The sequence below is a fragment of the Anolis carolinensis genome, chromosome 5 (assembly GCF_035594765.1).
Source record: "Anolis carolinensis isolate JA03-04 chromosome 5, rAnoCar3.1.pri, whole genome shotgun sequence".
Taxonomy (NCBI): Eukaryota; Metazoa; Chordata; class Lepidosauria; order Squamata; family Dactyloidae; genus Anolis; species Anolis carolinensis.
The window spans coordinates 150,807,269-150,821,590 of NC_085845.1; the positions used below are offsets into that span (position 1 = coordinate 150,807,269).

The 14,322-nt window shown below is 39.9% G+C and overlaps 1 protein-coding gene across 1 annotated transcript in view; it reads left to right on the plus strand.

The window, feature by feature from the left end:
• The first annotated feature begins 6,564 nt into the window (after nucleotides 1–6,564).
• hmga2 (high mobility group AT-hook 2) overlaps nucleotides 6,565–14,322 on the plus strand; it is a 170,486-nt gene continuing 162,728 nt past the window's right edge. The window contains exon 1 of the mRNA XM_062982573.1: nucleotides 6,565–6,718. The gene's annotated coding sequence lies outside the window, so the exon portion shown is untranslated. The remainder of the gene's footprint in view (nucleotides 6,719–14,322) is intronic.

Below are 14,322 nucleotides of genomic sequence, written 5' to 3' on the forward strand. Positions count from 1 at the left end.
GCCTTTGACAGTCCATCCCAATAGTGCTTTTGAAACAATGTAATTTGCATATATCTTTTTAGTAGTAGATCTTCTTCAGTGTGGCAGTTGCATTTAGGCCCCACATTGCTACTGATGGCAGGGAAGGAGAGTCCAGCCGTGTCCAGCTGCATTTGGATACCTTTGAAACAGGGTTCGGGATCCTTCAGTCGAAAACAGAGATTCTCAGAATATCGAATTATAATGGGGACAAGCAACTTTTCCTCCCAGTGTGCCAAAGACTGGCTCTATATTATGTCCATTGGCTAGAGCTCTCTTTCTTAAAAACCTAGCCACCTTCCACACAGCTGAATAAAATCACACATTTTCTGCTGTGAACTGGAATATATGGCAGTGTGGACTCAATTAAACCAGGGCCCTTCCACACAGCCCTATATCCCAGAATATCAAGGCAGAAAATCCTTTGAACTGGATTATCTGAGTCCACACTCAGATAATGTGGGGTTTTCTGCCTTGTTATTCTGGGATATAGGGCTGTGTGGAAGGGCTCCCAGTTCAAAGCAGATATTGTGGGATTTTCTGCCTTATTGTAGGTTATATGGCTGTGTGGAAGGGCCCACAGGGACCAGCAATGGGCCATGAACCATTACAGTGAATACCACCAGGTTTAAAACAGGAGTTGATATATTCTGAGAACTGGAAGCCCAGTTTTGGCTTTTCTTACCAGGAGAGGCTGTGCTAGAGCAAGCGGAAACAATGTTTTGGTTACCAGAATATTGCCTTCTGGTGTTTTCTGCCTTGGTTTGGATCCTCCCTCCCAAATCCCAGCATTTTTGAGACAAAAATATCCTCCAAGGCCCCTTCTATACTTCCATATAATCCAGATTATCAAATCAGATAATCCACTTATCTGGTTTGAAATGGATTATATGAGTCTACACTATTATTATTATTATATATTTATGTATGACATTTATATCTTGCCTTTCTCAACCCAAAGGGGACTCAGAGCGGCTTACAAGTTATACATACATAGGTAAAGGTAAAGGTTTTCCCCTGACATTAAGTCTAGTTGTGTCAGACTCTGGGGGTTGGTGCTCATCTCCATTTTGAAGCAGAAGAGCTGGCATTGCCTGTAGACACCTCCAAGGTCATGTGGCCAGTATGACTGCATGGAGTGCCGTTACCTTCCTGCCAATACCTATTGATCTACTCACATTTGCATGTTTTCAAACTGCTAGGTTGGCAGAGGCTGGGGTTAACAGCAGGAGCTCACCCTGCTCCCTGGATTCGAACCTCTCAGTGGTTTAACACACACACACGCACACACACACATATTGTATATGTACATACAATATATTATATTATTATCATAGCACAATATTAGTATTATATATTACAACTAGCTGTGCCCGGCCACGTGTTGCTGTGGCTTATGGGAATCCTTTGTTGGCCAGGTGGAATAGCAGTGAATAGCCTTGCAGTCTCAAAGCCTGGCTGTTTTCTGGAGTAGCTGGAGCTTTTTGTTGTATGAACGAAGAGGCATGGATGAGGGGTTGTGCTGCCAAGTTTAGTGTTTCTGGGATGTGTAGTTTTGTTGTTTTTGTCCTAGGCCGAAATTTCATTACCCTTTTATATATAGAGATATTGTACTATATCTCTATATTGCCATATTAATAGTAATATTACACGTAATATATTATATGCAATTATTATATTTTATTATTAGTAGTATTATATTGTATTACATTATAATATATTACCATGTATTCCAGTTCAAAGCAGATAATCTGGATTTTTATATGTCAGTGTAGAAGGGGCCTGAGTCTATTTTCAATAACAACTTTTTCCAGCTAAGACTTTTACTATTCCCCTCCCCTTCAAATAGCTACCATTAAACCTTAGAAGGATTGTATGATTCCCTCTATGGCTCAAAGACTACAGTGGCAATCCTGAGGAATGAGTAAGAGCCATTGGATGTAATGAATATTTTTTCCTGAGTAGATATACGCAGGATTATACTGTGCAGGTACAATGCTATGCATATTTGCCCTTTGAATTTGCGGGATTTCTTTCTGAGCAGGCATGCATAGGATTGTGTTTTAACAGACTCATTGTTTGGAAAATATTTTAAGCATGACAGTACCTTCATTGTTAGCTGTAGAGTTGGCATACCTTTTGTATTATGGTAGTGGAAAGCTTGCACCACGATAGATCTCTTAGATTTATAGTGCCACATAAATTCAGCAGTGTAACAACAATTTCAATTCACAGAAGTATTAAGCTGTGAGTTAAATTGTAAAGATGTTGCATCAAATGGCCATAAGACATCTTGAGACTTTGTTCTCACAAATCCCTCTTCCAGTTCAAAGATCACATTTCCCCTTAAGACGCTGCATCACATTCCTCAGTTGTATATGTAATGAGATTACAATTATATGAACAGGACAGCAAACATACTATTATTATTTTAATATCAGCACCATGGTATTACAAGTCTCGGGACATAAATAATAAGATGGGGGTTAGTTCACGAAAATGGACAATTTATTGGGTTGTTCTCTGTTGTCAAATTGACTTTACCTCTGGTGAGCCCTTGAGACGTTCCTTTTCCCCCAGTATTATCATCTTTTTCAATGAATTGTGTCACCTCATGACACATGTTTGAGGATCGGGACATTCGTAGGGATACCAAGGTGCTTGTTTATAAAGCTGTTATCTTCCCAACCCTGTTATACGCCTGTGAAATGTGGACTGTCTACAGACATCACACTCAACTTCTGGAACGATTCCATCAGCGTTGCCTCTGAAAAATCCTGCAAATCTCTTGGGAAGACAGGCGGACAAATGTCAGTGTGCTGGAAGGAGCAAAGACCACCAGCACTGAAGCGATGCTCCTACACCATCAACTCCGCTAGATGGGCCACGTTGTCCAAATGCCCACTCACCGTCTCCCAAAGGCGTTACTATACTCCTAACTCAAGAACAGAAAACTGAATTTTGGTGGACAGGAAAAGAGACTTAAAGCTAACCTTAAAAACTGTGGCATAGACACATAGGCTCCGGCTGGAAGGTAACGGCACTCCATGCAGTCATGCTGGCCACATGACCTTGAAAGTGTCTACGGACAACGCCGGCTCTTCGGCTTAGAAATGGAGATGAGCACCAACCCCCAGAGTCAGACATGACTGGACTTAACATCAGGGGAAATCTTTACCTTTTAGACACGGAAAACTGGGAAGCCCTGGCCCTTGAGCACTCTAGCTGGAGGTCAGCTGTGACCAGTAGTGCAGTGGAATTTGAAGAGGCATGAATGGAGGGCAAAGGGGAGAAACATGCCAAGAGGAAGGTGCATCAAGCCAACCCTGACTGGGACCGCCTTCCATCTGGAAATCGATGCCCTCACTGTGGAAGAACAAGAATAGGGCTCCACAGTCACCTATGTACCCACTGCAAAGACACTGTATTTGGAAGGCCATCATACAAGGACAATGAGGGATTGCGTAAGTAAGTAAGTAAGTAAGTAAGTAAGTGATGCTTTAAGTACAACAGTTTCATTTGGGCTGGGCTGTGGCGCAGGCTGGAAAGCAAGCCAGCTGCAACAAATCACTCTGACCAGGAGGTCATGAGTTCGAGGCCAGCCCGTGCCTGCCTCTTGTCTCTGTCTCTGTTCTATGTTATGGCATTGAATATTTGCCTTTATGTGTGCAATGTGATCTGCCCTGAGTCCCCTTCGGGGTGAGAAGGGCGGAATATAAATGCTGTAAATAAATAAATTAATCTTTACAAAATCAGGTAGCAAAAAGCTGTGCTTATTATAAGCTAGTAAACCTTACAGCCATGATGCAAAAGGAATTCCAGATGCAGACAGCTAATGCCCAAATTAGATGCAAATCAGTGCAACAGATCTTCATGTATACGTCCTCTTTGATCACAGATGAAGCAGGCAGGTAAGGGATCCTAATAATAAACTAACAATATGACATTACAAATACATTACAAATACTGACAGTAATGGTATTTTTAAAAATTTTCTGTTTCTTTACCATTTCCCCATCTATTTGTCCCTAATAAGGCCCATGCTGGTAATTGTATAAATATGCGTTTCCAATGGCACCTTTCATTTTTTTCACTGCACAAAAGGCATCTAGCTACACATTAGATTAATGTCTGGTCAGTGTGTTTTTATATCAGATTTTATTTTACACACCCACAACCCAGATGGAACTGGGATGGTTTTTTTGTGCATCATATAAAATCATAGAGTTGGAAGAGATCACATGGGCCATCTAGTCAACTCCCTGCCATGCAGGAAAAGCCCAGTCAATATCTGCATTGCCTCTATTTGTATGGCATAAGTGAATAGTTTAGTGACTACAGCCCATCCAGAGCTGTGCATTGGACCAAGAGGTACACATAGAGAACACAATACTTCGTTGGATTCTTTGGGGTATTTCTCCTGATGCCAAACTGGACTTGATTGTTTCTTGAGCGCATGGGAAAATGGAAATCTCAGGGTGAGGGGGAGTACACTGCAAGGAAAATGATTAGGAATGAATTTGTAAGAACAAATCCCTCATGTATAAAAAAAATTCAAAGTGTATGAGAAACCATATCTAGATGTGGATGCTATTCAACAATTAAGAAGTTGGAAAATCCAAAATCGATCTTCATTAAAGGTATCTTATGTCATCCAACTAGAAAGAATTGTTTAAAGAGTAATGTTTTATATTTTGAGCCATAACTTCATTTGGCTGACAGAAAATAATTACAGCTAAGGAACTGGTGAAGGTGAAATGTGTCCTTTCCTTTGTAAGTGATTCCTCTAGAAGTTCAATACATCAGAGAATTTCCTTTTTTCCTCCAGAATCTTGTGCTTCAGATTTTGTGCTCTTTTCCATCCAAAATTACTTTTGGGCCAGTCTGTCTAACACCTGGATGGGGAAATGAATTTAGGGCAAGTTAATGCAAAGAAAATGAAAAAAGAAATTAATACTAAATGAATATATTATCTTCCATCTCTTCTTTCCTGTAATTAAAAGAACCCCTTCTATTGTATTAAATCTTGATATTTTCATATTTTAAATGAAAAGTCCATCCACTGTTGGATAAAGAAAAATTCCTATTTTTATCCGTTGTTGAATTATTTTTATTTTTGTGAAATAAGAAGGAAAGTTAGGTTTTCAACTTTTTAAAAAACCACCTAGTTGTATGGGCATAGGATTTATTCTTAAGGATTTATTCCATTGTTCCCATTAGCAAATACATATTTGCTACGACTTGATATGGTGCTACAAGGCTGGTTTCGCCATGAAATATGAGAAAATTGGGCAAAGTGTCGCCTTCTAGATTTTGTTGGAAAACGGTTTCCAACATTCTTTCATTATGAATAATAATAATAATAATAATAATAATAATAATAATAATAAGTTTATTTATATCCCGCCTCCATCTCGCCCAAAGGGGACTCGGGGCGGCTTACAGCAAAATCAGATACAAAACAATACAAAATAAAATATGAAACATCAGAGAACAAAACCAATAATAATATATACACAGCAACCGAAAAAACAAACAAGCCCACAACACGGTATTAAAACATCGAATTAAAAACAATGAGGTTGCAATAGCGGATAAGCAAGGTGCACATTATGAGTTACAAATTTTAAATAGATAAAGTGCAATAGATTCATTTAAGATCACATCGGGTAGGGAGGAGCCCTGAATTAATATCAGAATGAGGACTACAGTCATAGGAGTTGACTCCAAGAAGATCCAAGGGCCACAATTTGCCTATACAAGATCTAGGAAATCCTATCTCTCTGAGCTGAGAAATATAAACACAGACCTGGTGTTAGAGACAGTTGGTTGCTTTTATATTCAGACAGCTTGTCTAGCTGGGCCTAAGTGTAGGCATGCTACAAATATATTGGGTATGAACCTGATGCATTGTACTGTCCCATGGACATTGTCTTGAAGATTTTAATGATGATGATCTGGAGTGGTGACTCATTGATGTATATTCTTTTATTGGTGTTGCCCTGTCGTTAGAATGACCTCCCAAGGATAATTGGTTTGATACCAATAGTTATTATTATTATTATTATTAAACTTTATTTGTACCCCGCTAGCATCTCCCGAAGGACTCGATGCGGCTTACAAAGGCCAAGGCCTCAACACACAATGGAGCAATACAAACAAAAGGCAAATAAACAATTAAACAGTATAAACCACAAGCAATACGCTAGAACACAATAAAACTGGGCCGGGCCAGAGTAATGGGTACAAGATTAAAAGTGCTGGTTATGTCTTTGTGTTACTTGTTTTAGACTATTCTTCTGCTTCTGAGGAGGAGGTAGAACAGGAGGCTGAAGAGGTAGCACTTGGGGATTTGGGGTAAAGTATTGAGGAGGAAGGAGAAAGTGAGGAAGACATACTACAAATCCCTATTTTAGAATGGCGAAGGGCAAAAGAGGAAAAGAGAAGGTCAGCTAGAATCCCAGCAAAAATGCTGAGCAATCAGACCTCGCCTTAGGAACATCTGTGCTGAGAGCTCAGGGCTATAAATTAGCAGCAAAGCCAATAGGCAGGGCTGGCAGCAACCGACCTACTTGGTGTGTTTGTGTTCCAGTCTCCGTGCTACAGCTCCAGCATTGGCTTTGCAAAAGACTTCTTGCCACAGACTCTTGTTCCTGGCTACTGTGAAGACTTGTTGCCAAAGACTCGGGGTAAAAATGCTGTAAGTAAATAAATAAATAAGACCTTGCCTTGCTTTTGAACTTTATTTTCTGTTTCTTTTACTGCTGTTTGCATCATCATCATCATCATCATCACCATCATCATTTTCCTGAAGTAAGTCTTTTTTTGGTTACTTTTGCTTGTGTTATAAGGCTGTTTCTGGAGCAAAACAGGACATTGCTAGCCCAGACTTTTAACTGCTTAAAACAGGCATCCTCAAACTGCAGCCCTCCAGCTGTTTGGACCTTCAACTTGCAGAATTCCTGATCATTGAACAAACTAACTTGTAGGAACTAGAGGGCCGCAGTTTGAGGATGCCTGGTTTAAACAGATGCTATTTTCTTCTTGCCCTTGAATTCCTGCTTCTGTTCTTAATATATATGTATATGTATATGTATGTATATGTATGTATATGTGTGTGTGTGTGTGTGTGTGTGTGTATATATCTGTTGATTCATCTTAATCCATTTGGAGATTGAAATATGCTGATTGTATACAGATTGTATGCTGTCATGTATAAGTTTGGTAGAGAATCATGGAGGACAGTATAAATGTTGAAGGGAGAAAATATTGCTATTTATTTATTTTATCTTCAGCCTTTGCTCTCTAAAAATATTCCTTGAACATGAAATTTCTCCAAACATTCTACTAAACAGAGATGGCAGTTGGCTAAGAACATAGACAGATATAATATCCATAGTTTGAAAGGAGTCTCCGTGAATTCAATAATACAATGTACCCCTTGCTCTTCCAGAGCATGCTTTAGAGAAGAGCTGGGTAGAAGGCACAACATCATCTACTGGGAGATCTTTGCATATAATTATAGAGTTGGAAGAGACGACAAGGGCCATCCAGTCCAACCCCCTTGCCATGCAAGAAAAGCACAATCAAAGCACTCTCAACAGATGGCCTTCCAGTCTCTGTTTAAAAGTCTCCAAAGAAGGAGCTTCCACCACACTTTGAGACAAGGAGTTCCACTGTTGAACAGCTCTCACAGTCAGGATGTTCTTCCTAATGCTCAGGTGGATTCTTCTTTCCTGTAATTTGAACCCATTGCTCCGAGTCCTAATATCTGGGGCAGTAGAAAACAAGCGTGCTCCCTCTGCCATGATTTACTGTAGATTGGCAAGGATTTCTGATACCTTATTGTTATAATGGCAGCAGGAGCAATGAAAATATAATTACACAAAGAGCAACAATGACACAATCCCTTCTCTGAACTATTATTATGTTTATATCATTATTATTATTATTTATTTATTTACACCCCGCTTTTTCTCTCCATATGGAGACTCAAAGCGGCTCACAACTAAAAGCATTGCAATACAACTTCAAATATACAAATATAAAAATATTAAAACAGTATTAAACATAATTAAAAACATATAAAATCACAGTAGCCCCTGACTATCTTTTAAAAGCCTTCTTCTTTAAAAGACTGTCTGAATAAAAAGGTTCTAACCTGCTACCTGAAGGACAGTAGGGAGGGGGCTGTTCTGGTTTCCCTGGGCAGGGAGTTCCAGAGTTGAGCCTTCAAAGGGCTGTTTGTAATGTAAACTGTATACATGTACCCATGGTATCCTGGCATTGAAAGCCTCATGGAACACATACAATGATGTGGTGGGCTGCATTCAGCCTGTGTGTCTTGCGTTTGACACGTGTGTTCTAGGTACTCCAATGAAAATCTATGGTGAGCTTCCAGAAGAATTCAACCATAGAGCCATGCTGAAAGACTTAGAATTTCCTAGGACCTCATCCCATGAGGCGAGGGGAATCATCTCACCATCGCGTTTTGTTCCATTCCATTTATAAGGAAAACAGTTAATATATTCATCCCCATCATACACAATGTGCTTTTGTCAATTTCTCCTGTAATACTCCACATTCTGAGCAGTCACACGGGTGAGTGTAGTCCCCACACATTCTGCATTCTTCTTTTTATTTAAAAAGAAGTCCAAAATATATGTCTAAAAGGAGGAATATAGCCACAGCAAAGTGGCGATATATCAAAATTATGCAATTTCTAAAGAATTTAAATATATATATATTGTAAAAGTTTCATGTAAGAGGATTACTGGCAAGAAAAGGAGCACGGAGGCTCATTTCGAGATCACACACTGGAACGCCCACTCTTTATTGTCACTAAAATGATCTAATATGGGAAATCTGACAGTTCCCATTCCACATGTAAATAAGCACCTTTCATTGTTTCCGAGTGAATCGGGAGCTCTGAATATGATTGCTACCTAAAACCTCAGTTTCTACACACTTTAAACACATTTTTAAGATGGATTCCCATGTGGAGGCTCCATGGGATTCTGTCCTTAAACTTTTTTTAAAATGTATATATTGTGTTGAGGCACAGAGGCCTTAAAGAGCCACACACACTATTTAGTCCAACAAAAGGTTTATTGCAAAAAACAAATAAAAGCTCAGACACACTTAACTTCAGTGTCTCTGGCCAAAACTCCAAGAATTTACCCAAACTGGGCTCCAAAAGGCAAACGGAAAATAATCTGTGTTAAACAGAAGGAAAAACCGGATTAAAAAGCAGTCAAAGTAACCAGCAAACAAGCAGCGCTGTACACAAAGAGTTCCAACAAACAGTGCTGCCCCCAAAGAGTTAACTGCAAGAAGGAGTTGCCCAAGCCAGCCATAGTCCAAGAGTCATTGCTGAAGAAAGCCAAAGGATACGTCGTTTCCAAGTCCGTCAAACAAAGTTGTCATCAAGTCAGTCCACTATCCAGGGAAGGAGAAAGCCACACTCACGAGAAGTCAGTCGAAGTCAAAGATTCTCAGGTAACACAAACTCCAGGCTGCAGAACCCGAACCCAAAACTCAACACGAGAACAGGCCGCAACAAATACACACGATACGTAACTGACACTTTGCCTTCTTCAAAGATTCCCCATTTCAGAGCCTACTTTTAACTTACACATCATTATCTGATGATGAGCTGGCCTCCACCCCATCATCTCCCACAGCTGTCCTTGTCTTCACACATGAACCCCTGTTTCCATCCCTCCAGTTCCTCCATCTCTTGTCAAGACTTAGGCTTCCCCATGATTCCAATGTATCTTCCTTTTGCCAATCCTCATGTCCCAAAAACCCCACAAACGTATCACTAGAGGTTGGCTCTGCACATATATCCCTTATCTCTTGTACCTTAGTCCAATCCATTGTGTTCTCCCCATCCTCATCACTCCCAGACCCATAATTCCCAGAGAAACCCATAAACGACTCATCATCTGTGGGAGCAGTAAGTATATCCCGGATCTTCTTCCTCTCCCGTTCTTCATCTGATTCCTGCTCCCGAGTAACCCTCTTTGTGCCTCTATTCCCATCCACCACTTCTCCTTCCTCGCTCATTGACTCCTCGCCACTTGAAAACCCTTCAAATGTGTCTTCATCAGTAGGTGCCATAAGTATATCCCGGATCCTTTTCCTTTGCTGTTCTTCATCTGACACCTGCTCGCGAGTAGCCCTTTCCCCCCTTCTGGTACTCATACTACTGCTTGCAACATTACTTACTGGCTCTACTACAACATCTTGCATCTGATGAGGTTCCTAGAGTTGTGTTTTCTCAGTTTAAAAAATAGCAATTTCCGTATTCATGGTTTTTTCCTTTCATAAGGACTCTGTGCCCTTAACCCTAGCAAATGTGGAGGGTTGGCTATAGACAAATAATTCTCCAGGGGAGAAAAGTCCAAAGAAGTATTTAAAATGTGCATTAGACCTGTGGAAGGATGAGAGACTTTGGAAGGAAGGAAGGAAATTAGACAAAAAAAAGAAGTGAAGCCATGCCAAAAACCATATGGGGAACAGTATAGAGGGAAGCTTATGAAGCAAGAGAGTGTTAGCTGTCAAGAACAGAAGGGCTGATCACATGTGTATTATTAAGCACTTACTCTATCCCTTTCCACCTGCCATGTTATGTGTCTTTGAAATTCCTATGAAACCCAAACGTCCAGCTTTTTGCCAGGCGTTCTCTGATCCTATGAACCCCAGGAGAAACCTTATGCAAATGTGGTTACGCTTTCCCCAAAGGCCATTTTATGGACTTTTTAAAATGACTACTGATACTATTACATTTCCTGTCATGAATACCTATATGCCTGCTGTGTTTTAGTTGCCATAGTTCCTAATGTAACATGACTATTCTCTGAAGAATTTCTCATAGAAAAAGAACCTTCGGCAAATTGCCTTATTCTCATTATATTGTTTAGTGCATTCATAAGGGGTTCATGCAAGTATCACATAGTTTCAACTAAGGGACTTATTATGAAGGAGGCAAAGGTGGAGGATGAGAAGAAAACACATTTGTCATGTGGCTTATACCATTGTATTTGTCCTATGTGCAGTTTCCGGGGTTAGTTTTCTAACATTTAGAAAATCACTAAAAGCTTTTTTCTCATGCACAAAAATAAGCAATTTCTATCCCATAAACACTCTTTCTTCGAGAAAAAAACATGTAGAGGAAAATGGGGCTTTCAGAATTGAAGTACCAGGTCATACTGACCAATTGGAACAATGAAATTATCTGCTACCATCACTTTCTTTGGCTTTTGACTTCCCTCAGAATATAGCTGCAGTCCTCATAGTAATCCTATTTGATATGTTTTAAAATATGGTTCTGATAAATACAATAGTGGTTTCATCTGCTCGATTCTGACAAAATATGCCCTTCAAGAATTTTCTTGGTTCTCCAGTGTAACTCTATGGTAACTTCCAGCAGAAGTTGTTTATTTTAATAGGGTTGACTATTATCTACATTTTCCAGTTTCCACAATAAGTTCAGGAAAATTCCTCCTGTGGATATGGCGGTGGTGTGAATATTTCTTTCTTGAGACTGGGAAGTGTGTGTTGAGTATTGGGCTGCAGCTCTGGAGACCAGGGTTTGAATCCTCACTGACCCACATCAACTCACTAGGTGGCCTTGGTCAAGTCACATTCATCCATCCTCAGAGGAAGGCAAAGGCAAACCCCCTCTGAAAAAATCTTGCAATTTTTTTTATTTATCATGTCAGAAGCAAATTGAGAATATAGCTGTAATGTATTTAAAAAACGATAAACAAAGTTAAAAACTTGGCATTATGCTAAATTTCCTTTGACCAGAAGCTGGCCACTTCAAGTGCCTCTGGTGTCACCTTGAGAAGGTCCTCCATTGTGCATGTGGCAGAGCTCAGATTGCATTGTAGTAAGTGGTCTGTGGTTTGCTCTTCTCCACACTCGAATGTTGTGGACTCCATTTTGTAGCCCCATTTCTTAAGCTTGGCTCTGCATCTTGTGGTGCCAGAACGCAGTCTGTTCAACGCCTTCCAAGTCACCCAGTCTCTTGTGTGCCCAGGAGGGAGTCTCTCATCCAGTATCAGCTACTGATAGAGGTTATGAGTTTTAGCCCGTCACTTTTGGACTCTTGTTTGTTGAGGTGTTCCTGCGAGTATCTCTGTAGATCTTGGGAAGCTGTTTCTTGATTTAAGTCATTGGCATACTGGCTGATATCCAAACAGAGGATGGGCTGGAGATGTAAATGCCTTGGTCCTTTCATTGCTGGCTGCTACTTCCCAGCGTATATCAGGTGGTGCAGTATAATTTCTCCAAAGGTGTTGGGCGTAGACATTCTGTGATAATGTGGCATGTCTCATTAAGAGTCACATTCACTGTTTTAATGTGGTGAGATATATTCCATACTGGGTATGCATACTCAGCAGCAGAATAGCAAAGTGCAAGGGCAGATTTCTTCACTGTATCTGGTTGTGATTCCCAGGTTGTTCATTTCTGCTTTCATATGATATTATTTCTAGTACCCACTTTTTGCTGGATAGTCAAGCAGTGCTTCCTGTAACTCTGAGCACGGTCCAGAGTGACTCCCAGATATTTTGGTGTGTTGCAATTCTCCAGTGGGATTCCTTCCCAGGTAATCCTCAGAGCTCGAAATGCTTGTCTGGTCACAGCTGTTTCAGATGGATTTGGAATCAGCTGATTTTCCCTGTAATAGGCTTGCTAATCTTGCTAATAAAACTGTGATAGGTTTGTTATAACAGAATGGTATTATCTGTTTGAACCGACTTTAAGGTACACAACAACAACACTGACATTTGTGTAAAACAACACACAGCACAGTTGCTGTTTTGGAATATATCGTAATGGATTTTTTTCATAGTCATTTTGCCTGATTTTCATTCCCAATACTGTACAAAATATGCTAAGTACATGTTTTTTAGTACTGTATATAATTATGTGGGAGTGGAATAATATTTTGTCACTATATTTCTAGTATAAATGTTTATATATTTAAAAAGTAATAGACTGCACAGAATGTGGCTTTTGAAAAAGCTAATCTAAAAGTTCAGATGAAATAAAAATCACAGTGACATTAAAAATGTTATTCATATATTATAGGGAAGTGGTGTCCTTGTTTGCTTATACACTGGGCCCTGGAGATCCATGGCAATTTATTCTGAGACCCAGGGCCGTAGCCAGAAAAAAAAATTCGGGAGGGGTTTTGAAAATTTAAGGGGGGGGGGGTTGAACCCCTGACTCACCCGCCCCCCGGGTTCAGACCTGTCAATATCTGCTTGAGATAGTGCCTGGAGGGACTCTTAATGTTTTACGTCTCATAGACTTAGCATGGGGATTTAGTTAACCAGTTAAAATTCATGAGTAAGCCAGGTTTTTTTTTTAACCTGAAAAATTTTGGCGGGGGGGGGGGGTGAACCCCTAAAAACTCCCCTCGATACAGGCCTGCTGAGACCCCCAGTGGACCCCCCCCCCCAACAAAAGGGAATGATTGCATCCCACACCATTAAATGGTGGTGACATGCACACATATGCTTCCATGCACCCATGTTAATGTCACCATCATTTTATGTTTAGGACTTGATATTCCATGATCAATGGAAATAATGTATCTAGAACCCGCAGAGCTGGAAGGTCCCCTGTATTTCACATAATTTGTAAAACTGTTCCTCCCAAAGAAAATACAGAACTAAATTGTTTTTTATTAAAAGTATGTGTATTGTTAACTAATTTCAGAAGAAATAAGTTTTACTTTTATATAAATACACATGTGTATAACATACAGACTAGTATGAATTTATTCTAGCTAACAGAGAGCTAGTGTATTCTCTTTTTGAAAAATACATTCTGCTCCTTTGCACTAGTTAATCAATACATTAGCACTGTGAAGGTTGAACTGTGGTTAATATACGCTCATGCAACTGCAGAACATTACAAGCATAAGGAGTGTGGTAATATGAGAGGACAAAGGCATTTCCTTTGGAATGAGGCCAAATACAGAATGCACTCCAACAAACCCATGATATGCCCATGTGTTTCTTCACCATAAGAACAGTCCATAACGCATCAGAAAGGATTCCTATCTCTGGGGGATATCCAATCATATCTCAGAACATTGCGTCTGCAGAATTTTTTTTTTAAAATGCAGACATTCTCCTTTTGCTTGCTTGCCATAGACTGTAGAGGATAATACTGTTATATAGTTTAAATGCTATAGTTCTCAATTTTTGTTCAACCCCCAAAGTTCTTGGCCAGCAAATATAGTGCCAAGGCATTATGGAGGTTATTGTCCAAAGAGACTGGGAG